The sequence below is a fragment of the Sciurus carolinensis genome, chromosome 2 (assembly GCF_902686445.1).
Source record: "Sciurus carolinensis chromosome 2, mSciCar1.2, whole genome shotgun sequence".
Classification (NCBI taxonomy): domain Eukaryota; kingdom Metazoa; phylum Chordata; class Mammalia; order Rodentia; family Sciuridae; genus Sciurus; species Sciurus carolinensis.
Genome location: NC_062214.1, coordinates 54,823,805 through 54,848,130, shown reverse-complemented (window position 1 = coordinate 54,848,130; position 24,326 = coordinate 54,823,805). Strand labels below are relative to the sequence as shown.

At 49.0% G+C, this 24,326-nt stretch overlaps 1 protein-coding gene across 4 annotated transcripts in view; it reads left to right on the top strand.

The window, feature by feature from the left end:
- Window positions 1–24,326, top strand: part of Znf710 (zinc finger protein 710) — a 69,517-nt gene that overhangs the window by 29,271 nt on the left and 15,920 nt on the right. The window contains exon 1 of one of the 4 annotated variants that reach the window (XM_047538636.1): window positions 20,103–20,861. The exons of the other annotated variants lie outside the window; for them this stretch is intronic. The gene's annotated coding sequence lies outside the window, so the exon portion shown is untranslated. Of the gene's footprint in view, window positions 1–20,102; window positions 20,862–24,326 lie in introns of those variants that run through there. 4 annotated transcript variants of the gene reach the window in all.

Genomic DNA, 24,326 nt, shown 5'->3' with positions numbered 1-24,326 from the left:
AGGGCAACTGTGGCCCAGTCAGCCCTTGGACCCGTGGGCAGAAAAAACTAGGGAAGCACTGAACAGAGATGGGGCCCCAAGAGAGACACTAAACTACCCCGGCTATAAAACACAGGCGTGAAAGAAAAGGGATGAACTTCCCCAGGGAAGGCTCAGTGAGGAAGCAGAGGCAGTTGATGATCTGGGGTCCACCCAACAGGCCTGGCTGCCCAGCCGGTATGCTGAGCTAAACACCAGAGCCATCAAGCTCTGCCCACATGGTGATTTCCCCTCTGCCTGCAGCAGCTGGGCTGGGCGGGCTCAAGGCAGCTGGTGCCCATGGCTGGTCTGAACAGCCTTGCCTGTTTGCCCCAGTGTGCAGTCCAAACAGTATCTTCTACGTGCACTGAGCAGATTAGGAGCACTACGGTTAGCTGTCCCCTCATCCCAGACATCGCTGGCTGCAATGTGCAGGGCGGGGAGCAGCTAAAGGTTGACCCAGGAGACTAAGAACAAGTCACAGCCTGCCTACATGGTTTATTTCCTCATGAGGTTTTATTTTAGAATTGTCAAACTTGACAGAAAACTGAAGAACCTTCATTTGGATTCATCCACGGTTACCATTTGGCCACGTATACGTTCCCTCACTGTCCGTCGAGTGGTTCTGCTGAGTCATTTGAAAGGGAGTTGCAGATGGCCTGATGCTTCACCCCTGAGTGTTTCAGCAGGTGTCTTTTAGGAGCAAGGATCTCCCTTATGTTGCCACAGTGCTGTTGTTACACCAAAAAAATTACCACCATTCAATAATGTCATCCAATGTACAGTCCTATTTAACTTTCCCCAGTTGTCCTCCAAATGTCATTTATGGCTCTTTTCCTTACCCAACAAACTTCATACACTACACTTGGTTATGTTGCTTTAGCTTCTTTTAATGCAGAACAGTCCCCCAACTTTGGTCTCTGTGTGTGTGTGTGTGACATTGGCTTTGAAGAGTCCATGGAGCCAGCTTTCCTGTAGAGTGGGTTCTGGATTTGTCTGATTAAATACATTCAAGTTAAGTTTGCTGAATTTTGAAACTCTCACCTGAAAATTGCTTCATTGTGTCCAAGAAAGTCCTCAGGCAGAGGGTATTTATAGTTGGAGGTATATGTCCTTTGTTCCCTACCCCTTTGTGAGTCATGGAATGTCCTGTCCATCTTTAGTAACATATTTATAAAATGTCCCAAATGACCATAAAGATTATTTCACTTGGTCCACATCAAGCCTGACTGGTTGGGCAGGTGTTCTCCTCATTTCATGGGATTCTGAGATTTTGAGGTGATGCCTGAGCAGTGGTGGACCAGGTCCCAATGACATACTGCAGGAGCTCTGTAGTGGCAGGTAGAAAGTTGGGTAGAGTTACTCCAGGCCGTGGTACTTGTAAGGTGGTCTCCCTGCACCTTACCCCAGGACCCATTGCACTTCCCAAGCCTGAGAATACTGAACATAATATTCTAATAAAGTCTGACCCATCTTTCATTACCCAGGTCATGGTCATGAGCCTTAGGTACTGAACCAAGGCACCGTGGTGGTGGTACTCTCTGTCCCACCCTGAATGGCCATTTTGCCAGACTACCATTCAGTCATTTTTCACCTGTACCCTGCACAACTATCATGCCCCTTCCACCTCCCTGCTCCTCCCTCTGATTTGCAACTTGTATCTGCTAGGGTCTGGGAAGCCAGTCAGTCACCGCGTTGGAGCTGAATCCAAAGGCTCCAAGTCAGGGACTGTGTCCCATGAAGGGAAAAGGGCATGGGATGTTGAAGGGCCTTGTCAAGACATCCACATGTGAGAATTGATCTGAGCTTCCTGAGTTTTATGGTATGCTCTGCACTTCTTTTTTGAGGGGATAGAAGAAGGTAACTGGGGATTGAACCCAATCACATTCTAACATGAAGCTATATCCCCAGTACTTTTTATTTTTTATTTTGAGATAGGATCTTGCTAAGTTGTCCAGCTGACCTCAAACTTGAGATGCTTCTGCCTCAGCCTCTTGAGTAGCCGGAATTATAGTCATATACCACCACACCAGGCGCTCTGCAGTTCTCTTTCTTTTGAGGGAATTTGGGGTTTTCAGAGGAAAAACTGTATATAGCAGAAGGTGCTAAAGTGGAAAACAGAAAAACAGTCTCTGAGTGTGTGTGCAAGTGCCAGAGCACCAGGGCACTTTGGGCGTGGTGGCCACAATGTGTGACAACGCAAGCTCAGGCTGAGGCTGATGAGGAGGCTCAGACCCAAGGCCTGTGCACTGTACCCTGTGCCTCCCCTGCCAGTAGATCAGCACGCAGAAGTCAGCTGTGTTATTAATGACCACCTCTTAGTATTTCAGAGGATTGAGCCGCCTGAATGAGAGTCAGTGGCAAGGACCAATGGTCTTCGGATGTCCCAGTCTTCCAGGGAGGTGTCCTTAGTCCCGTCATCTTGTTAAAGCCATCTGCCTGGAGGATCACAAGTTCAAGGCCAGCCTGGGCAACTCAGGGAGACCCTGTCTGAAAACAAAAAATATTTTTAAAGGGCTGGAGTGTCCCTCAGCGGTAGAGTGCTCACCAAACACCAGTGAGCCCCTAGGTTCAATCCCCAGCACTGTAAAACAAACAAAATACCCACAGGCTTCTCCCCTGTGTGCTTTCCCCTGAGTCTAACCTGCCTAGTTATGTTACCTTGGGCAGAAGCTCCCTGCAGTCTGTCCTCTATTGAGGAAAGCTCTATTCTCATAAATTTATAAGCCCGGTACCCCTCTTGTTTCTCAGCTCAGTACCCTAGGGAGTTCAGAGTGATCTTGATTTGATTTAACAGTGACTCCTTTACAAACCTTTTTTTTTTTTTTTTTTTTAATTCTTGTTTGCTTGCTTTTTTCCTTTCTTATCAAAGTAATACATGTGCATCTTTTTTTTACATCACACAATGCTGATCCGTTTATAGCGACAAAGCAGCAGGCCCCACCCTCCCTTGCTTCCCTGTCACCAGCCCTCCAGACTAGTTGATCTTTTTCAATTCCTTTAGTTCCTCCTTTCTGCCATTCACCTCCACATTTTGAAAGAATTATGTTTCTCCCACTACTTGATTTACCAACTTTGGACATTATCTGTTGCTTCCATGTTCTTGTAGGTGGGAATTTCCCTCTCCACCACCCTATCATTTCCCCTCTCTTACTAATATCATTAAATCACAATTTTGGGTTTAAGTCCACAGTATAAATGCTGTTCACTGCTGAGCCTAGCACTGAGCTGTGATTACTTCTATAAAAAAGTTAATTATTGTCTCTGCTGTTCTCACCAGATTACCTTTATCTGTGCCTATCTCTGATCCTCCCAGTACACTAACAGGTTGGGAAAACATCTATCAGTTGTTCTATATATATCACTTCATCAGTTCCATTTTTTTTCCTAGATACTGGGATATCTCGCTAGCAAACTTCTTTAAAACTTCTTCAAAATGAATAGAAATTTAGTTCATTTTGGGGGGTTTGAAGCTGAGGGACTCTACCACTGAGCTTCACCCCCATCCCTTTTTATTTTTTATTTGAGTCAGGGTCTGGCTAAGTTGCTGAGGGTATGTGAAGTTACTGAGGCTGACCTTGAAGTTGGAATTTTCCTGCTTCAGCCTGCTGAGTCTCTGGAATTACAGGCATGTGTCACCATGCCCAGCAAGTTCATTTTAATATTATTGTTATTATTATTATTTTATTTGTTTTTGCAGTGTTGGGGACTGAACCCAGGGCCTGGTGCATGCTAGGCAAGTGCTCTACCCCCAGGCCACAGCCCCCAACTTTTAAAATAACTCCACACAACTTCCTTTGGAAAATGCTTCCCTGACACCCTACCTCCCCTCAACTGCCCCGCCTTTGGGCTCCTACAGCCCTTGTTCCTATTCTAACACAGACTTTTGAATACTAAATTGTAATTACTTGCTTTCTTGCCTATTGCTTTTCCTATGTCATAAGGTCTGGAGGTCAGGGCTGTGTCCTGTTTTCTTCTGTCAACCTAGGAATACATAGGAGCTGCTTGGCATAGAGTAGGCACTCAGTAAATATTTGTTGGCATTTGCATGTGTCAAATTGAAATGCAAGAGTGATTATAGGATCAGGGCTAAGCATAGGGGCACACATTACAGCAATTCAGGAGACTGAGGCAGGAGGAGCACCCTCAGCAACTTAGTGAGACTCTGTCTCAAAATAAAAAGTAAAAGGGCTGGGGATGTAGCTCAGTGGTACAGCATCCCTGGGTCCAATCTCCCGTACTAAAGGGGGGCGGAATGTGACCATAGTATAGACTCATGGTGGTTCCACTAAGTTTCTGCCCCATTTGTCTCTATTTACCACACACCCCTTTCTCAAGCTTCCTCATTAAGTTTAGAGACCCTTTTGGAACCAGTTTCAATTTAGCAGCAGTCTTTCCTCATGAAGATAGCAAAGGCAGGGACTTCTTTCCCCTTTCCCTTCTTTCAGTTTGCCCCCAACACAGTAGAGTGGTCTCAAGCGTCTCTGGGCCCCATTGGTCCTCCCCACTTGGTAATCCCAGCCCCGCCACTGAGCACAGCACAGACGGAGTGCTCAATAGATGAGGAAGGCTCAGACTCGCTCAATCAATCCATCAATAAACCAATCAGTCTTCCTCTCGCAGCCTCTCTGCTCTCAGGCATTTCTCATTATCCAGCGTTTGGATGATCAGAAGGAAAAAGCAACCTCTGCGTAAAGGTGACCCTATTTCAGGTTTTGTCATGACTCGCTGGATCCTGAAAGACAGGAGGAGCAAGACAAAGAAAGGAGGGGTGCCAGGGACATTCACTAGCCATCTCAGAGGGATATTTGGGAGACATGTGGTCACTAGATTGAGGGATGTGTCACCCGGAGCTTAGCACCAGTCAGGCAGCATCCTGTATGTAACAATGCCCTACTGCAGGAAGGAGAAGAAATCCAAATCCAGGACTGGGGCACCCATATTTCTTGCAGTTTTGGGGTCGTGGCTAACAGGAAAGTGCTGATCTGGAATGATCCGTGATGTGAAAGCAAGCCTCAATGTCCACAAAGGCCCCTCCCTCTGAGAACAGTGACCTGACCGTTTGGCAGTCAGCAGAAAGAACTAAGCCACCCTTCGCCCTCCTGAAACCTGGTAGTAGGCTCCTAGAGTAGTTCCCTCAAATAGATCCAGATCCCAGGGCTGATTCAGGATGTCATTCATTCTACACATATTCACCCAGGCCCCAGTATCTCCCGGTGAATCCCAGAACAGGTGATCAGATAGACATGGCCCAGGTGCAGTGAGTCTCTTGAGACTTCCACTCGTAGCCAGAAAAGCTATCTGACCCAGGCTGTCCTCCCATGAGCTCCTCCCTGGAAAAGCACCCCTGGACTCTCAGACACCCAGAGGGCAGAGCCACCCCCGAAATGTGGGCTCTCTTAACCTCACCAGGGACCTTACGGAGGTGGGCAGTGGCTGCCGACCCTGAAATAAAGCTGATGGCCGCCTGGCCTGAGCTGCCCCTGGAGAGGGAGCTTTTCTCTTGGGGGCGTCATGAGTTTCGGGGGAAGCCTTTACAGCAGCTCTTTGATGTTTTGCCAGTGGAATCGAATTTTTTTTTTTTTTTTTTTTTGTACTTTTAGAAATTAACTTGCAGTTCTCAGCCTTTCCCTCCCCAGAAAGGAGAGAAGTAGAAAAGAAGAAAGGCTTTGCATTGTCACCATGATTGGCACCTTGTGTGAATGAGGGGTCACCGCGTCGGGCTGCTCCTTTTCAAGCACGCTTCTCTCCCCTGCACGCTGCATTCACGCCGGAACATTCTTTCTTTCAAAGCTTCTGTCTTTCTCTCCCCACCCTTTGTGTCTCTGCTCTCCTTTCCTTCCTTCTGAGCTCTCGCCACCTCCCTTGGGGATCGCTCTCTTCTCGCTCTCTTTTTTCCTCCCTTTTCTTCTTCTATTCAGTTCTTTTTTTTTTTTTCTTTGCCTCTTTTTTTTTATTTCCTTTCTTCTTTTTCCTTTTGAATAGTGCTTCTGTTTTCAAGGGAAGGAATGAGTAGAGAAGTCAGTTTATTTGAGGAAGGGAGAATGTGAGTGTGTTTTCTCTGTTGCTTATTGCTATAAGCATGCAAAAACTCCCTGTGCAAGATTCTGTTTTCCTTTTGCCACTGGTTTGAGGGGACAGGGTGTTGGGAAAGGGTCTCCACCAGACAAGAGACACCTGTTAATCACAGATGAGGAACCCTAATGCAGTAAGCTGGGAGAGTTGGCTGAAGGAGACAGATGTGGCCCTGGGATGGCTCCATTTCTACCTGACCTGAGATGGGGTTGACATATTATGGTGCTTCCAGTCAGAGATGGACACAGGTCCCCAAAACCTCCTCTGTGGGAACCTGGGGGCCTTGGTAGAGGTGGTCAGAGTATCATGCAGAGGCTGAGCCGGAAGAAGAGGGCAATTGACACAGGCCTGACAGTTGTTGGGTGCACCCCCTCAACCCCGGGTCCCCACATTGGATGAATGCCTAAGCTAGATGGCCTTGCCAAATAAATGACCTGCCACCTCTGGGTTGGCAAGCTGTGTTGACACGTCCTTTGTGACAAGGATATAAATGTCCCACACATTAGTCAGAGGGATTTTTAAATGTCACCTGGGAGCTACAGAGAACATTCACTTAGGATTTCCTAAATTATCAAAACAGATCATTTGGTTCGTTCTTTGTGGGCCTCTTTATTTTTCTGTAAGCCTGCAGAGGTGAACCTCCTCTGAGAGCTGACAAGCTTGTCGATCAGCCATGTGCCTTGCATGGGGAGCACATTTACCCACCATGCAGTAGCTCTGCTCCTGTGTTCAGGGTCTGTAGAGAGGATCACAGGAGGATCGTCACCTCGTACAACCCCAAGGGCCACATCTTGCTGTGGTCTGAGTGGTCCAAGTGGCCCTGACTATTCTCAGAATGTGGACTTGTTTGTTTATTTGTTTGTTTTACATTATTGGGGATTGAACACAGGTGCTATACCACTGAGCTACATCTCCAGCCCTTTTTATTTTTCATGTGGAGACAGGGTCTCATTAAGTGGTTGAGGGACTCACAAAGTTGCTCAGGTGACCTCCAACTTGTGATCCTCCTGTCTGAGCCTCCTGAGTCGCTGGGATTACAGGTGTGCACCATTGTGCCTAGCCGCAGCCCTTTTTATTTTTTATTTTCAGACAGGGTCTTTCTGACTTTCCTGGGCTGGCCTGGAACTGGTGATCCTCCTGCCTCAGCTGAGGATCTAGCCAAGTAGCTGGTATTATAGGCATATGCCACTTTGCCCAGCTTCGGAGTGTATATATATTAGCATAGGCTGCAGTTTAAGCCCCTGTGCTACATCACATCTCCACTCTTTTCCAATGCCCTTCTCTTGATAGTCTTATTAGTTTTCTTTTGTTAATCTCTTGTTAGGAGTTAGTATTGAACTCCTACACAACTTACAAAACCCTGCTCTGGCAACACTATCCTTTTGACTCCCAATGTGGAATTAATCGCACCTCCCTTTATTCACCTTCTGAAACTTATGTTATAGCTACCAACTTGCTCTGGTAATCACCTGTTTACTGTAGCAACAAGGATTGTGTTGTCATCTCTCTGAATTCCTAGGAGAATGGAGTACCATCCTGGTTTGCCAGGCAGAGTACCATTGCCTCGAGGCAAGATCTGAGCCCCAGGCCACAGGGATGAAGAAGGCAAAATGGGCCAAGGGAAGGGGTGGTGCGGAGTAGTCGGTGAGCTGGGGGAGGGGCAGCAGAGCTGCTGCCAGGTCAGGAGGAGGCCTGACTCAAAGCTTCCATGTTTGGCAAAGGGCAGCAACCTTCCAGAGGACAACTTGGCTCCAGTGGAGGGGACAGATGTCATAGAGCAGGGATCAAGGAGGTGATGGAAGACATGGGACTTGACGATCCCCCCACCCCAATTCAGGGGCTGGAGGGAAGGCCTCCAGCAGAAACCTGAGGGAAGAAGTGTGAGTAGGGCAGAGTTAACTGAGACAAGGACGGGGAAGCCTGGAGGAGGGACAGGGCTGGACTCTGTAGGAGGGCACATTTCCTCTCTCCAGCAACCCCCTGGAAGATGCTGCATACCTCCCAGAGCACAAAGAAAGGATCCAGGCTACATGCTTTGGGTCCCCCAGGTCCACAGGGGGAAAAGTGAGTGGGAGCTTAACCAAGATTGCCAGGGTCTCCCAAAAGGGGATCTCTGCTGGAACCCTGGGACACAAGTAGCCTGGATGATGTAAAGCGAGGACTCCAAACCAGGATGTCAGGCCACAGTCTGTCAGGGACCAGTCCATGAGTCCTTCTTATTTTATACCCAGCTCATGCCTGGCCCACAGTAGGTGCTTCACAAATGTGTATTGAGATATGAATTGAATTTATCTTTAGCAGATATAGAACAAATGCAGTCCAGTGCACAGTGACGTGCTGTGTGAACTATAATGCCTCATATAAAGGAAGGGCCCTGTCCCTGCCCCTTCCAGTCATCCAGGGAAGGAGCCCGTAGCCTTCCCATGAAAGACAGTAACCAAGCCAGATACCAGAGAGGACAAATGAGCAGCTAGTCTGTAGTGACCAGGCCTGGGTGAAGGAAGAGTGTCAGCCAGATGCTGAAGGTGGATCTGAACTCCCAGGGGGCGGGGGGGGGGGGGGCATTCATCAGGAGACTGTGTGGCATACCTACCATGAGCAAGTTCCAAGGATGACACACGCTTCCCAAGAGGAAGGCCTGGGTTTCAAAAACTGGGAAGAAGGCTGTAAGCTCTCTAAATCTAGATGACTGAGACAGGGTGAGCCGTGGGTAAAGATGGCCAAGCGCGTCTGTAGGGACATTGGGAATCTGTGTTCCAGAGAAGGGTGGAGATGGCTGGGGGCAGGCACCACCTCCTGCAGTGTCTCCCCAGGTGGACACCTGATATGTGGACCTCAGGGCCAGGGACCAGGTAGGGGGGACACCACTGCTCTCCCTGGCTTTACTTGCTTCTCAGGACACCTGCTGGCAAACCTGAACCTGCCAGGGCTGAGCTGGGTGCTTTCAGGTTATTCCAGTTTGGGTAAGAACATTTCCTGACACCCCATGAAGGGACGCACCCAGCAGCACCCTAGCCTGGAGAGGAAAGGGAGCAGGGCAATGAGGGTCTGCGTTTGTAAACAGGCTTTGGAGACAGTTGTGTTTCCAAGGCCCCAGTTTCCCCAGTGATAGAGGACCTAAAAGTCAATTCCCCTTTAAGAACTGGCATCAAGGAATTGGCTTCTCCAGGATCTGGCTGTGTGGCCCCAGGCGAGTTACTAATGCTAATAATAGTAGCAAACACTGGCGCCAGGTTCTGCGCTCCCTCGGCGGTTTACATATTTTGACTGGTAAGGCAGGTGCTCTTGGTGCTGCCCTGACTTTAGTAAGAACTGGTCATGGGTGTGAGGTGAACTTAGTGTTTGGACTCCAAGAATCTGGACTCTAAACCAGAGCTTGGCAACTTTGAAAAGAAAAAGTTATTCTTTTTGTCAACTCTTGGTATCTGCTAGGGATTAGTTCCAGGACCCACGCTCACGAATATCAAAATCTATAGAAGCTCAAGTCCCTTATGCAAAATGGCATCTTTGCATTTAACCTATGCATATTCTCCCACATACATTAGATCATCTCTAGATTACTTATAAAACCATATACAGTACCAATGCTGTGTAAACAGTTGTAATGCTGTTTAGGGGACAGTGACAAAAAAGGGTACATATTCAGTACAGATGCAGTCATCAGGGCCTAACTACATAGTACATATCAGTGGCAATGTGACATTTTTTCTGTCTGAATATTTTCAGTCTATGGTTGTTTGACCCCATGGATGTGGAACCCGTGGGCCAACTGTATTTCTAAACTTCACAAACTGATACTGTATCAGTGCCGTTCTGGTCATCACAGCATTGTCAAATGGTTCTGTAAGACTCTAAAGCTGGGTACGGGAGATCTGTGCCTATGATCCCAGCTACCTGGTCGGGGAGGCTGAGGTAGGAGGATCACTTGAGCCAGGAGTTTGAGACCAACTTGGGCAACATAGTAAGACTCCATTAAAAAAAAAAAAAAAAAATTTTTTTTTTTTAAAGGCTGCCCTCATTTCTGGAAGCCAAGCACCCAAGAACTGTGCTTAGATGGAGGAGTATTCTTAAAGTTGCTCTTAACCTTTCTATGCCCCAGTTTGCACATTGGTAAAACAGGATGATATTGCTAATACCAACCACAGAACATGGTCTAGATTGAGAGTATGCACTTAGAACTGGCCCAGGCTGGCACTGTAACTGTCAGTGGCTGCCACTAGCATCAGGATTTTGCCATCAGGTATAAGAGCCCACACAGGGCTGGGCATGGTGGCACACAACTATAATCCCAGCGCTTGGGAGGCTGACACAGGAGGGTCACAAGTTTAAAGCCAACCTCAGCAACTTGGAGAGGACCTGAGCAACTTAGCAAGACTCCGTCTCAAAATAAAAAATTAAAAGGGCTGGGGATGTGGCTCATGGTTAATTGTTCCTGGGTTCAATCCCCAGTACCAAACAAATTAAAAATAAAAATAGCCACTGGGCACGGTGGTGCATGCCTATAATCCCAACAGCTTGGGCAGGAGGATCATGTTCAAAGCCAGCCCCAGCAACTTAGTGAGACCCCGTCTCTAAATAAAAAGAAAAGGGGTTTGGGGATGTGATTCAGCGGGTAAGCACCCTGGGTTCAATCCCAGGCACCAAAAAGAAAAAGGGAAAAAAAAAAAAAAAAAAAAAAAAAAAAAGCCCACTTAGGCTTTGCTCATTTTAGGGCTGGTACAAAACCTGATAGGGAGATACAGTGACATCATGCCTGGGAATGGCTTTGTGAACTGTAGAGGGCCATGCCTGGGTGAGTGGGTGTGCTTATTCCCCTGCTTGGCCTGGCTCTCTGAGTTCCAGAAGAACTTGTGCTTCCTCCTGCAGTTTGGCATCCAGAGCTGGGGACCCTGGGAGAAGGAAGTCCACTGAACCAGACCCAGAGCCAGGGCCGAGTGCTTTTGAGCCAGGACACTGTCCAGCCAGCCCTTGCTGCAGTACAGGGACAAGGGTGGCACTTAACTCCTGCCTGTTTACAAGTTGAGTGTGAGTGATTTTCAAACAAGACATTTCCTGGGCTTTTTGGTTTCCAGTCAGGATCAGCACGGGGGCATGGGTGTCTTTCTTGGACCCTGCCCTTTGTCCTGTGACCCGTCTGGGCTGTGTTTGCTGAGGGGCAGCTGATCCTAGCTGCCAGTGAGACAGAAGGTACCCAGTGATCCCGGAAAGACAGCCACTCTTTGGTGAAGAGAGTTGTGCTTTGTAATTCATTTAGGAATGTGGCCTTTTGAGCTTTGAGCCTGGAAGAGTTGTAAAATTTCAGAAAAGAGATAGCACCTGTGCCTTCCCATCTTTCCCAAGGACATAAGGGCCTCATAGCTCCACATGCACTGGGGCTGGGACCGTCAGTCTCCTGGCAACCTGGGGGCTCCCTCATGGGCCAAGAACTGGAGCTTGAACCTTTTGTAAGCTGTGGTTTGTTTCCATCATCTCTGTCCTTCCTTGTTCCTGATACATGTCCATTCTTCTACCATGGAATTTAGATCTTTCCAGTGATCATAATATGCCAAAGCCAGGCGTGGTGGCACACATACCTTGAATCCCAGGGACTTGTGAGGCTGAGGCAGGAGGATGCAGGTTTGAGGCCTCAGCAACTAAGCAAGACCCTATCTCAAAATGAAACATATAAAGGGCTAGGGATATGGCTTAGTGGTAGAGCTCACCTGGGTTCAATCACCAGTACCATAAAAAAAAGAAAGAAAGAAAAGAAAAGGAATATGGCAATATTTGGGTCCCTAGGTGATTGATATTGTATGTGCACATATATTGTGATGGTAAAAGCTAGGAGTGGCCGTTTCTCAAATGCCAACCCCCATGCCAGGTACATTCATTTCATTGTCTCGCTTAATCTTTCCCGCCATCCTGTGAGAGAGGCACCCGCTGTCCCTATTTTATAGTTGAGAAAACTGAGACTCTAAGAAATGAAGCAACTTGTCCAAGGTTGCACAACCAGAAAGTGCCAAGCTGACTCTAGAGCCCCTAGGTGCTCTGAGACAGGTGCTTCCATCCTGTACCCCATGGCCTGCCCTGAAGACCCTCAGACCCCATTAATGGGGAAAGCCACAAGGAAAACTTCACACCCAGTCTAGGGAAGCCCAGTCATTTGTTTGGTACTAGTCACTACTATTAAAATTGTTTTGGCATTTAGGGCACAGACACGCATTTGAATTTCAGCATCTGGTGACACAACATGTGACCCATTGCCCATCACCCTGCACCACCTCTCATGCTCCTAAGTGTCATCGTTTGTGATCCAGATTGAGGAAGAAACCAGTTTCCATTCTGGAATGAGCTGGCCACCCTGGGCACTTCCCCTCTGAGGTCCACAGACCTGCCCTCCTCCAGGGACCTGCCAGAGCCCTTCCCAGGCACCCCTGCCCACCTCTCCATCAGCCCCCAGCAGACAGGCGCCCTTTGCCTCCTCCTTTGTTAGCTCCTGGAAGGGTGCAGACCCAGCAGCATCTGGCAAGGATGCCCCTTAATATGGCTCCATCCCCCTCCTCCTCCTGACTTTTACGGTTCTCTCATACATGCATGTTCCTTCCCCAGATAGACTTCAGGGTCAAGTGCAGGTACGTGGCTTCCACCCCTTGCATGGATCCTACCCCTCTGCTTGCTGCCTGAAAGTGCTGTCTTCTGGGTGACCAAGGAAGCAATGGCTTTGCGTGTTGCTCCTGCCAGCCCCTGATTATAGCCCATGTGGATGGCTGCATGTGTCTGACGTCTGCATGTGTACACTATCAGCCACAGTGTTTCACCAGCTGTCCCTCCCCGCCGGAGATCCACGGAGGCATTACGTGAATGAGAAAGACAATCTTTACTCCTCTCCTGGCATAAATCCGAACTCAAGTTGGGTGTGTGGGTGACTGCAAAATAAATGTTGATTACAGCACAGGCTTCAGGAGGCAGCACTGTCAGAGGCTCTGTAGGGATGGAGGCCCCAGGATGAGTCACGCTGGCGACTGGGAGAAAGGAGAGGGCTGTGTGCCAGGCCACACACTCCCTGCCTTCTCCTCCAACCCCGGCACCTTCTCCGCCCACTGCTCTCTGCCTTTTTTTGTGTGTGTGTGTATGGTACTGGATATTGAATTCAGGGGTCCTCTACCACTGAACAAGAACCCCAGCCCTTCTTAAGTTTTATTTTGAGACAGGGTCTTGCTAAGTTGCTGAGGCTGGCCTCAAACTTATAATCCTCCTGCTTCAACCTCCCCAGATATGCACCACCTCATGGCTGCTCTTCTGTCCTCTTTACCTTCCCTTCTCCATTCTGTGACTCCAGCCTGAACTGGTCCTTGTCACTGCTAGATCTGTTGAGGAGAGGGGTGCTTCCTAACCAGCTTCTGTTGCTAGGCCTCCTCAGGTCCCCCTACCCGACCTTGTTGGAATGAACACCACAGATCATTCTTATTCTGCTAATAGGCTCTGTTCAGCCTCTCAACAGCTCTGGAAGTGGGAACCATTATCCCATGACACAGATGAGGAGTCTGAGGCCCATACTAACTAGCATGGAATGCATGGGGCCAGACTGTAGTCTCATTCTGCAGCCTGTGCTCAGTCTCTGTTGTCTCTCAAAGTGCTGGTTTTCATGGATGAACATTCCTGATCCTTTAAGTTTAAAACAAACAAACAAACAAAAAAAAAACAAAGTTATTTTATTACTTTGTCCTTTTGTTCATATTTCCTGCCTGGTATTTTACAGTACTGTTTTGTGGTTCTGTTTTATTTTGTTTTGTTTTGGGTGCCAGGGATTAAACCCAGCATTGCTTAACCACTGAGCCACATTTCTAACTCTTTTTATTTTTTAGTTTGGGACAGGATCTCGCTAAGTTGCTTAGGGCCTCGCTAAATTGCTAATAAGGCTGGCTTTGAACTTGCAGTCCTCCTGCCTCAGCCTCCCCAGTCTCTAGGATTACAGACATACCCCACCATGCCTGGTATTTTGCAGTTCTTAATCTGGTCTCCAAACAAATTGTGAAGTCTCTAGAGACTGTTTATCTTTGTGCCCCACCATCACCCAGCACCTGCCTGGCTCTGGGAATGGATAATGATGGTAATAATAGTAGTAATAATAATAATAATAATAGGAGCAGCAATAGTTCCCATTAACTTAGACCTTACTCTGGACTACCTTGTTATCAAACCCATTATTTCCCTTAACCCCTTTATTGTAAAAGCACAGGCATTGGAGTTATTCCCCACCTTCACTTATTCTCTGATGTATCTGTTGGTCTCATGCAAGTCATTCTCCCCTGTGCCTCAGTTTCATCCTCCGTAAAATGTTCTCAAGATGCCATGCTCTGTCTATATACATGACCTCGTCAGATGTACTGGCCTAAAGGCAGGCTTAATATGTGGTAGAACCTTTTCCTTTCATTGTCCCCATTTACAAACAAGGAAACCAGAGCCCAGGGAGGTTGAGGAACTTGCCCAAGGATGCACAGCTCAGAGTGACAGAGCCGGCAGTGGAGGACAGGCAGGCCTGCTGGGCTGAGAGCCATGATCCTCTCCCTCTGTTCATATGCAGATTGAGGAGCAGTCCTATCTGGCTTCCTCTCCCATCCTGTCTTTCTCACTGAGCACTGAACCTGGGGTCCCTGAGGTGTTAGGCCAGCCTTTCAGGGGAGCAGTGGAGCTATGGTGTCATTGGCACCTGGACCCTGCTGTGTCCTGGGGCAGTGCCTTGCCAGCTGCAGGGATGGGGCAGGCTGGGCCGCTACTCCAGCTGGGCTCTTGGAGCCTAGGACTTAAGGACCACCGATGATGCCATATCCTCTCTGGCGCAGTGACATTTTTTAGCTACAGCTAGATGATCACACGGTCCATGGGGCTCCTGAAGATCCAGGGCCCTTTCTTCTCCATGTGACTTACATTTCCCAGGGGACTTGATACCATTTTCCACCTTTCCATCTATTCTTTCCGTCATTTTGTGATGCTGGGGCCATAGCCATAATCGGCTTGCTTTATTTTCTGCAGTAAATCTGTTCCCGGACCTTTGTTTCTCCTGTCGTTTCTGATCAGTCCAGATTAAACACAGCAGTGGAGAGGCCAGAGGGAGGCTGGGTAAGAGGTTGAGGTGACCTGACTCCTCCCAGGAACACAGGGAGAAATGATATCAACCAGGAAGAACATGATAGTGATCAACTCAGATCTCACCTGTATCTCTTACTGGCTGTTATGACTTAGACAAATATTAACTTCACCAAGCCTCAGTTTGCTCATCTGTAAAATGAAAATAAAAATGACCATCTCCCTGGGACAGCTTATATCATGTGACTGACTGGTCCATTGGAGGAACTCAGTAAAAGAAAACTGAAAATAACTATAAAGAGCAGACAACTCTTAATGCTACATTAAGCTAAGGAAGCACAGAGAGGTCGGTAGTAGAGCTTATGGGTGGGCACTTCCTTTTCTCAGAGGCAATTGAGTACTATGTAAAAAGATGCCTTTTTTTTCCCCTTCTGATTCTGAGGATCAAACCCAGGGCTTCACATGTGCTAGGCAAGTGCTTTACCACTGAGCTACATCCCAACCCTGAGGAATGATTTCTTTTTTTCTTTTTTTGGTACTAGGGATTGAATTCAGGGGCATTTAACCACTGAGCCACATCCCCAGCACGTGCCCCACCCCCCTTTAAATTTAGAGACAGTGTCTCACTGAGTTGCTTAGGACCTTGCTAAATTGATGAGGCTGGCTTTGAACTCTCTATCCTCCTGTCTCAGCCTCCCAAGCTGCTGGGATTACAGGCATGTACCACCAAGCCTGACCTGAAGAGAGAATTTTGAAGAATTGATGATTCCCACTACTCTAGGTACTGGGGGGACTCTGAGGATCTGCCGTGAGCCTTGCCTGGGGCCAGGCCCTGTGTCAGTCCCATAAGGTGGGCCTAAAAAAGGTGCCTTGACAGTTGGGTAGTTGGGGTTTCTCTGGATGGCAATGAATTCCTGCCTCTGGCAGTATCGTGGGGGACTTCCGGGCCTGGCTTACAGCATGCTGTGGGTCCTGTCCTTGCTCCATCCTGAGGGGGCTCTGGCTTCTGCCCTCACCCCATCTCTAGGAAGCAGAGCTACTCTCTAGGGTGCCTCCCCCAGTGAGCCTTCCCTGACCCACACCCCCCACCTGCATGTTCTCTGCCTTCCACAGGTGAGGTCGATAAGGAACTTTCATTGAGGCAGGCAAGGGGTCCATTCTAAGATCTGTCTCCTTCTTCTCTGCAACTGTGGGAACTCTGACCCCTAGGGAAGACCCAAGAGAAGGGAGGCTGGGACTGAAGTGGGGGAGCCAGGGCTGATGGAATGGAATTTCTTTACCCTTCTTTTCTTTTTTCATTTTTTATTTTTAAGAGATAAATAAATGTCGCCCTGAGATGACAAGAGAACATTGAAGGAGATAAAAGGAGAGTAAAAGGCAGCTAGAGGCCAGAAGCAAAGGACACAGGGTGATTTGGACTCTGCACTGCAATGAGGGGAGAGATGAAAGAGGAAAGAAAGAGATGAGATGGGAACGCAGGACCGAGTGGCAGAGCGGAGGATGGGGTTGCCACGGAAACGGAAGAGGGGAGGAATGGAGGGAGAGGAAGAAAGGATGGAGAAGGCGGAGGGCTCAGCGAGGGAGGGACCAGAGTTGAGCTTGGTAAAGAGGAAGGGAAACCATGAGGCCTCCCAGATCTGAACTGAGCTTGACAGAGGAGGAAGACATGACCCAGAAAGTCCATTTCTACTGAGAGCTGGTGGAGTGAAGAGAGCTGGATCTTGGCCCTGGGCAGACCCAGTGGGGGCCCTGCTCACCCTGTCCCTGGGAACGGTCTCAGGTTCCACATCTGTAAGAAGGAAATGATGCTTCCCACCCCCAAAGGATTGTTCAGAGGACTAGAAATATCATGTGCTCATCACAGGGCCTAAACCAGGCCTCAAAGATGTTCACGTAGTTCCTTCGTTTGTGATTCTTATCTCTGCTCTTTGAACTTGTGAACCGAAGTTTTGTTCATTTTTCTCTGTTGCATTAAGCTGATGATTCTTGGGTCCCATATAGCATCCTTGTTTGGGAGACAGACTTGCTTTTTGCTTCTGGAATTGGAGAAGAGGCGAGAAGACTTCCAGAAACACAAGGCCTGCCATCCCTCCCCCTGGAAACAGGAACCCGCCCTGAAGCTTGGGGAAAGGAAGTCCAGACCGGATGATTTCCATCTGGCTGCTCTCCAAAGCTGGGCTCCGCAAGGGGCTTTTTTTTTTTTTTTTTTGCCCTTGAATATGGGTATTCTCAAAAGGGCAGCATTTCATTCTCCATATGTACTCTGCTAGGGATGCAGAGGTGAGCAAAACAGACAAGGTCTCTGCCCTTGGGGAACCTGTCATCTAACTGGGATGCCAGGTAGCGAGCAAGTAATTGTACAAACAGATCATTAAACCAGTCATCAAAAAATTATAAGGTCCAAGAAGAGAAAGTATTAAACCTGAAGCTACCAAGAACTTGGGGGACCTGTTGTGACACCTGAGTTGAAAGCACAAGGACGAGGAAGGAGGATGAGCATTCCAAGCACAGGGAACAGCCTATGCAAAGGCCATAGCAGGCAAAGAGAAATGTTAAAGAAAATGAACAAAGCCAGCGTGGCTGGAGCTTGAAGCCGGGGAGGCAGGCAGCACTCTGGAAAGTGACTGGCCAAGAGAGTTCACATAGGTCCTTGGTGGGGTGTTTGGCCTTGACTGTAAGCACAGTAGAAAGTGCTGGTGGCATCGGGGACAAGTGGGAAGGTGTGACTCTGCTCACATAGTGCTTTTTCACTCCTCTCTCCCTTGATGGACTACTGTCTTGGCAGGTAGGGGCAAGGGGCAGCTGCATGGTAGAACTCTTGAGACCCCAAATACTCCCTCCACGAGAGTTGAATGGTGGGAATCTTCACTCCCCACCTGCCACCAGGCCCACTCAGAACCCCCAGGTCACAGAAGGTGAACACCCTGGCCAGGGCCACCATGTTTGGCACAGATGGAAGAAAATGCACTAGGGTCAAGGGTTCCTATGCTGGGACTGTGGCTTTGGGCCCTCTGTTTCCATATCTGTAAAAAGACAGCAATTTGACAAGAGGGTCCCTAAAGCTCCTTCTAGCCCTGTGGTGAAGATTCCAAGACCAGCCTTGAGGGTACACTGCCAAAGTGGCTCAGGCAAGGGTCTTTTCCACTGTCCTGCCAGAGGAGAGCCAGGTGTCCCTCGTTTGCAGTAAAGAAAATGACTTGTCTACTCAGGTGCATGGACTGTCAGGTGGGAGGATTCACGGCCTGTGGCTTCTGTGGGTGTTTTGACTTCAGATCAGAGGCAGCACATCACTTAGCACGGAGGGAACCCTCTAGGTCTCATTCATTCATTCACTCATGGTCTCTTGGTGACTGACAGCTTCCTTCCCTTCCCTCTTCCCCACTCTGGTTTCTTTTTTTTTTTTTTTTTTCCTCTCCCCCTGAGGGGCCGGGGATTCGAACCAGGGTCCTTGCACATGCTAGGCGAGTGCTCTCCAACCCAAGCTATTTCTTCAGCTCCCCCAATCTGGTTTCTTTTTCTTTCAGGCATTCCCTTTGTGGACCCTCTCTGTACCCCTGTGGTCACTGTGCACTGTCTGCAGTGTGGAGAGGACCTGTAAACAGATATAATTATGAATCAATATCATTGTACTAGTCAGCATTCTCCCAAGAAAGAGAAATAGAACCAGTAGTGTGTATGTGTGTGTGTATTTTATTTTAAGAACTTGGCTCATGCAATTGTGGGGGCTGGCAAGTCCAAAATCTGTAGAGCAGGCCAGCAGGCTGGAAACTCAGACTGTATTTTTATGTTAGTTTTGAGACAGAAGTGCTTCTCTAGGGGGGGGAAAATAATCTCAATTTTTCATCCTAAGGCCTTCAACTGATTGGATAAGGCCCACCCACATTAGGTAGGGTTACTGCTTTACAAAGTAGATGTTAATCTGTTAATCACATCTACAAAATACTTTTTGCAACAACATCTACCTGGTTCTTCCCCTCCCCCCCCCCCCAGGGCCTTGCCCATGCTAGGCAAGCATTCTACCACTGAACTATGCCCCCAGCCCTTATGGCAACATCTAAACTGGGCACCATAGCTTAGCCACATAAAATTAACCCTTACAGACTGGGGATATAGCTAAGTGGTAGAGTTCTTGCCCAGTATGTGCAAGGGCCTGGATTCCATTCCCAGCAGCAAAAAATATTTTAATTGTCAGTGATGTTCTCAGACTGGGAAAAAGGGCCCTTGACCTGCCCCCACTTCCTGGGGAGGCATGCCAGCACTAAATCCCAAAGGGGTGGGAAAATGTGCCCAGTGCAAGGGAAGAAGGGTTGTCCAGGCCAAGAGTCAGCCCATGCAGAGCCCTGCAGCAGGGAGTACCAGTGTGTGAGGTGCAGAGGGACAGAAGAGCCTGACTGAGGACAGCCTGGGGTAGTAGGCTGAGGCATGGGAACTTGGTCTTGCAGGCCACAGGGCTGAGGGTGGGCTTCTGAGCCACAGACCTTCCTTCTAGTGCTTGGCTTCACCACCATCTCACTGTGGGCCTGGGATCAGTCCATTCCCCATCCTCAGTTTTTTTTATCTTTTAAAAAGCATGGAGCACTGGGTGTGGTGGTACATACATGCCTATAATTCCAGTGGCTCAGAAGGCCGAGACAGGAGAATTGCAAATTCAAAGCCAGCCTCAGCAACTTAGCAAGACCCTAAGCAATTTAGCAAGACCCTGTCTCAAAGAAAATATAAAAAGGGCTTGGATGTGGCTCCGTGGTTAAGCACCCCTGGGTTCAATACCCAGTACCAAAAAAAAACAGACATGGGGCTGAGCTAGTCATGGTGGCACATCCTCTAATCCCAGCTACTCAGAAGGCTGGACACTTGTACCCAGGAGTTTTGAGGCCGGCCTGGGCAACATGGCAAGACCTTCTCTCAAAAAAAAAAAAAAAAAAAAAAAAGGAAGAAGAAGAAGAAGAAAGGGTTAGACACAGTGGTGAGCATCAGACCCTTTGTGTGGTTGGGAGTTGGTGGCCCAGCCACTCTGACTCCTGGAGTTGGGCATCAGCAAATCTGTCCAGAGAAAAGCGGAAGCTGAGGCAGAGAGAGAATCCAATAAGGAAGAGACTCATGCACTTCCCCTGGCCCTGCTCCCCGCCCTCTACCCTGCCCCCCCTTGGCCTCTCACTGCTGAGTTGAGCCTTGTGCACTGGGCAGAAGTGAGGCTGTGGCAAGGAGCCCTGAGGTTTGCACAAGCCTCCCAGCTTTCTTTCAGCTTTCACTTCCTCTTCCTTTCTGGAGATGTGAGCAGAGTTTACCTTTAAGTCTACAGGGAGGACAGCAGAGGAAACAAAGAGGAAGGTTTCATTACCAGATGAAGTCCCAGGAGTGTTTTTGCATCTTCTACATGCCTGGAACTTCCCTTTCCTGGCCCAGCTACCTCTCCTGCCCTGGCTCACTCCGGGGTTCCCCGCTCTAATCCCAGGGGCTTGGGTTCCCAGGGGCAAAAGGCCCAGAGCACTGCACCCCTAGTAGCACAACTAATGACAGAAACCAGAAAGGGAAGCCAAGGCCACATCCCAGAAGGCTGGAGTGCAGACCAGGGTGAGAGCTCCTCCTGTGTTGTTCAGGTGGGTTCTGAACTGCTCCAACCCACCCCAGGGCTTCAGCATCCACCTCCCAGAGATCTGCCGCCTCACCTGTTGGCTGAGCTCACTCGGGTCAGCTCCTGGAAGGTGAGAGCTTTGTTTTGCTTCCTACTGTATATATTACCCAACATCTGGTAGATGTTCAATAAATGTGTGTTAAGTCAGTGTTTCTGTTTTGGAACTGAAGATTGCAACCTCTGAGTGACCTGGTGATTCAAGGCCCAGGTGAAGGGGACCAAAGGAAAAACCTGTCCTCCCAGCCTAAGTACTACTCACTGCTGAGGGTGCCTCTGAAAACATGGACCCACTAGGCCCTCAGGAAATAGTCATCAAATTAGTCAATCACTGTCCAGCCTCATAGAAGCCCCAGAGCATCCCTGTGTCTTCAGTCAGCTTTTGACAAGATTTCCCGGGTGGTGGGAATTAGTTAAAGAATATCCAGATGTTCACCAGGTCCTGTTGGGTTTTCCTTCAAAATGGCTTTTGTCCCACCAACCCCAAATCCAACCAAGGCCTTAGGGGCCTGCCACCATCTGTGTCCTTGCGCCTGCCTGACCCTCCCTGCTTTCAGAGGAGTATGAAAGGGGTCTCCACGAGAGGGAAGGAGCACTAGAGCAATGTGGTATGAGAAGAGGCGCTGCCACATCTTGAGGAGAGGACCCCACATGACAGGCTGGTAGGCCAAGGGTGAACATACCCTCCAAGTTCCAATAGGCTTTTGTGCCCTTTTTTTACAGATGAGGAAACTGAGACCCTGAGGGGTCAAGTGGCTTGCCCAGGGTTACAGGATTTTTATCAGAATTTACAGGAACCATAGTGCAATGGAGAAAGAGGCAAAGCAATAGATGAAGTAACAGTGGCTGGGGCCTAGGTCACTATTTGGGGGTTGGAGAAGGTCTCCTGCTAGGACTCAGAGGATAAGACTTCATTCCCTCCCCAGAGGCTGAGGCTGAGCCCTGAGAAATAGGGCACTCTGGGCTCCCTGGGTCACAGCAGGCCCCTCCCCCTCCCTGCCTTTGTTTCTTTGCCTCCATGGCCTCTTTCTCTTTCTCTCCCTCCTCCTCACTCAGGCTCCTCCACTGCCCCCCTTTTCCTGTCTCTTCTTTTCTTCTCCCTCCCTCCCTCTCTCTCTCTTCCTCCCTCCCTCTCCCTCCTATGGCTTCCCTTCCCCCCACTCCCAGCACATCTCTACTCAGGCAGCTACTGTATTTCTCCATCTCTCTGCCTCTAACATTTACTTTCTCCACACCCTGGGGACCCAGGCTGAGCTGGGTGGGTTAATGGATGCCCCCATCTCACTAGCCCAGGCTGTGGGAGAGCCCAGGCCTTCCCAGCTTCGTTCTTTTGAACATGGTCAGGAGCTTTTGTTCTGAGTCCTCCTCAATGGAGGAGAGTGGAGAGAGGCCTTGTCCCCAGAAGGGAGGTGCCACAAGGGGGCCCTGGGCAGATGACACAAGGGCCTGGGGCTGAGTGGGACTGCAGTGGCTCAGGGTAGCATGGCACCTGGCAGGCTTTTCTGCCCTGGGCAGCCCTGGACCAGGGTGCCAAGCAGAAGGCCTATGAGAAGGGGAGTGGGAAGAAGTGAACCAAAAGGCTGGCCCTGGGGAGGACAGTTTCTACTCGTTTCTGTGTGTGAAATGCAGGTCAATTAGATTCCCTGTCTTATTTCTCTCAACCTCTGCCTCAACAGAGACTATTCTGCATGCATGTGTGCACACACACACACACACACACACACACACACACGTGTGCACAGCCTGCATGGCAGGAGACAGGGCAGTGTGGACACATCTAGACTCATAAGACCCATGAAGTAGGCACTCGCAGAGTGATGTGTGTCCTGCTCAGGCATGGGTCTGTCTGGCGTAAAAGGACTGCTGGCTAGGAGGATGGTAGCTCGGCGGCTGGTAGACCTAGAGATCTGGGGAGGGGCTCTGGCTGCCCTCAGGGTGCCAGCCAAGGGGAGGCATGACGCTTCATGTTGCAGGTTTCCAGGTCTCACTTGTGTCCTCCTGTTGGCTCCTGGTGACCCAGGGCAGCTCCAGAGAGCAGAGGAGGCCAAACTCAGAGTCACGATGTGACCTCCCATATTGCATAATTGTGGGATCAGAGATGGAGACCTGAGCCCAGATGGGGCCTGCTAGAGGCCAGAGAGCCCTGGGTGCAGACCCAGCTCTGCCCCCACTGACAAGACAGTCATAAGAATGTTATTTCCACACATACACCATGTCCTGGGCTGTGAAGTGGGGAGCACACGGCCTCCCCCGTGAGGTTGTTTTAGAGTTAAATGGCTCGCATAGGACCTGGCGAGTATTCATTAATGACAAACTATAGCTCTTCTGCCCATGTTTGTGGTTCATTATTGGCATCTCTGAACCCACCACCACTCAGACACAAAGCTCTCAAAGAATAAGGACTTTGGGCCAGTCCCCTTTTTACAGCCAAACCTAGACTCCTAACATTGATGCCACTTCTCCAGTTAAAAGCACTTGTTTTCTATAGGAAAAGCAGGCTTGGTTTACATCCAACGTCCTGGTGTGACCATGAGGAGGCCCCTGGTGGAAGGGCCCCACTTCGAATGGTCAATTATGAGGTTCACAGTAGGACCTGTACTCCAGTTCCACGGGCAGGTGCTGATTAACTCTTTTGCCCTTGCATTCACCTCTAGAGTAATGTTTGTTCATTTGATACTAGGGATTAAATCATATCACCGAGCTACAACCCCAGACTTTTTTTTTTTTTTTTGCAGGGAAGGGGGCTTGCTAAGTTGCAAGGCTATCTTTGAACTTGGGATCCTCCTGCCTCAGCCTCCCAAGTTGCTGGAATTATAGGGGTAGGCCATCTGCACCCAGCTACAATCATGTTGATTGGTTCGTTATGCTATTCCCCTGAGGTTACCAAATGACAGTGGTGGCCAGTATTGGTGCTTTGGTGGAAAGAGAAGGGAACGGACATTTATACCTACATCCTCATCTCTTCTCCTCACTAACCCCTGAGTCAGGAACTCTTTCCCCCTTTATAGAAGTGAGGAAACAGCTGGGCATGGTGATGCACACTAATCCAGTGTCTCAGGAGGCTGAGGCAGGAGGATTGCAAGTTCCAGGTCAACCTGGGCAACTTAGTAAGACCCTGTCTCAAAAGAAAAAGAAAAAAGGGCTAGAGGTGTAGCTTAGTAGTAGAGCACCCCTGGGTTCAATCCCCAGTACAAAGGAAGGAAGGAAGCAAGAAAGGAAGGGAGGGGGAGGGGAAGGGACTTGCCCAAGTTAAGCCTAGGCTTCACTGTTTTTTAAATTTTATTCTGAGACAGTGTCTCGTTAAGTCGTTCAGGGTCTCTCCAAGTTATTGAGGCTGGCTTTGAACCTGTGATCCTCCTGCCTCAGCTTCCCAAGCCGCTGGGATTACAGGCACACACCACTGTACCCAGCTAGGCTTCCCTATTGATGATCAGTTCCTCCCCTGACTTTGGGGAAGTCTTTAAAAAAAAAAAAAAAAAAAAAATTGCTGAGTGCATTGTTTGTTGAAGCCACAGCAGACATGAGGGCTGCCACTGGG